The sequence below is a fragment of the Takifugu flavidus genome, chromosome 8 (assembly GCF_003711565.1).
Source record: "Takifugu flavidus isolate HTHZ2018 chromosome 8, ASM371156v2, whole genome shotgun sequence".
NCBI classification, from domain to species: Eukaryota; Metazoa; Chordata; class Actinopteri; order Tetraodontiformes; family Tetraodontidae; genus Takifugu; species Takifugu flavidus.
Genome location: NC_079527.1, coordinates 6,807,221 through 6,809,617, shown reverse-complemented (window position 1 = coordinate 6,809,617; position 2,397 = coordinate 6,807,221).

Here is a 2,397-nt window from a genome sequence, read left to right as displayed (position 1 = left end):
GATTTTGTTTTCTCTTTCTTTGTGGTTTTGCCAGTCAGGTTCGCTTTTCAACAATTGGGAAACATTCCAAATGCAGCAGGTATGGGATTTCAATTCCGCACCATGACACTTGAAATGGAAAAAACGAAGCTGAGTAGAAAACACTGGAGGGGGGAGGAAAGAAAAAAGCAGGTAGAGATGAGGAAATGGAAAGAAGAGGCGCTAAAGAAGCAGGAAAAGGAGGAGACAAAAACCAAGAGAAGATTAAAAATTAATGAGAAAGAAAAGGAGGCTAAAAGAAAAGGAGTGAAACAAACCAGGAGAAGACAGAAAGAAAGGGTAAAAATGAAATACCAGGAGAATAAATAGATTAAAGATATAGTGGGTATATCAGGCTCTATAGTGTTCTGAATGTGACTGCAGGACTGGTTTTGCAAACCTACATATAGTTTCTTTAACATCTATACTCAGGCCACAATGTTTTTAACCAGCATTGAGGCTGCTAACAGTAACTCCTCACTGTTTTATCACCAGCTGATTTATATGCAGCCCGGACAGACCCACCAGGGTCTACCTGCTCTCCGAAATTAAATCGCAGTTGTGGATATCTCACTCCTATTTCTGTCCCCTCCACATGTTTGTTTCACCCACCCTGCATTTCATAATATCACCTCTCCTCTTTTTTTTGTTTTATTTTTAGATTTATGAGCGGTGGCAGTCAGTAATATTATGTGGGGTCAGGGGGAACCATCGGGACCCTGGGTACAGAACGTGCACCAGAAAACCAATATCTTGAGTTCAGAGTAGCTGGAAACTCAAAGCTTCCGAGTGAGTTGTTGAAATCTCTTCAGAATGTGTGAATGTGGCTTTTGTGGTGTGTCTCTGTATCTAGGGAGGGACAGCGTTACCGGTACATACCAGTCAAGTTCACTACAGCCTCCACATGTGTCAAACTCAGTCCTCGAGGGCCATGATCCTGCCGGGTTTTCTGTCCTACCAGGCTGAAAATGCATTCAGTGAGATAGAAAACCTGGCAGGATCGTGGCCCCCGAGGACTGAGTTTGAAGTGCCTGGCGGTAGGACCCCCCAGATTCTCTTTTTCTCTGCCTCGATCGTCACGTCAGTCCCTCTTTTCCCACCTTAAGCCGTGTCACCACCGTGCACATCACCAGTCTACCAGGAACCCCATTAAGGCCACATTGATCATCCTGGTTTTCAGGCCCAGGTTTTACCAGGGTGTCGTTATTAATGCTCCACACTGTGTCCATTTGACATTTCCTTTAATTACGCCTGTAATTTATTCATGCACTTTCTTGCAAGAGGCTTGTTGTGCAAGGTTTCCAATGGGAAGATTTTCTGCTTCACCTCTCGAGGCCAATGGATTTAGCATTTTAATAGCAACCCCCCACCAAAAAAAAAAAAGAAAAAGCCATACCAAAATACATGACATGACTTTCTTTGCTGTGCGTGCGTGTGTGGCGGTAAGAATTGCACCTCAAATGCTGGTGTTAAGCCGCAACAGTCATTAGGTCGTGGTTTTATTTATTCAACTCAACGGTTAAGAGGACTCAGTCCAAATTCTCGGGAATTGCCAGCTTGTCTTATTCCAGAGGAGCACAAAGAGAAAATGCAAGTGTTTGCAAGATCTGCGCTTATCGCACAATGCAGGGACACCCCCGTCTGCACACACACACACACACCACACACACACACACACCACACACACACACACACACACACACACACACACACACACACACACACACACACACACTTAACCCAGTTTTGCAGAGGAAAACATTGCAGCTTAAACTGCACACTCTGCAGGTCAGTTAACAGAGGCGGCAAATCGCTGCAATTTCCCTCAAAGTAAGAGGGGGGGCTTTAAAAAAACCCACACGCATTGGGTTGGATTTAAGATGTTAATTATGATGTTTCCTCATCGCAGAATGCCGCTCCTCTCTCGTCTGCACACCTGACAAAAATGATTCAAGCTGCGTGGGCGATAATTTGTGCATTTGAAGACAGCGAAGTGAAGGATCTGTGAAAAGGGAACACGTGCAGGTGGAAACAGACGAGAATTTAAAAAAATGGTTTGGAACGAAAGGTAGTTTTAGCAATTTGTTAATTAGCGGGAGAGAAACGCAACGTAGCCTATTATGCCATGAATAACATTTTGACGGACACCTACATGTCTGCCGCGCTGTAAACAGCCAGTCACTGCTCGCTTTAGTAAACTCTAATGACGCTCCCTATCTGGATTTCTCAATGTTGGTCTTGTATTAGCTGTCTCATTTAGCCCCTTTCCCCCCCAACATTTTTCTGGTTGCTTTAGTTCATTAACCAGACAGTTTTCAATGGCTTTGTATAGAAGAGTAATGGGCCAGCATAGCTTTTATTGTGAACGGCAGTGTCATA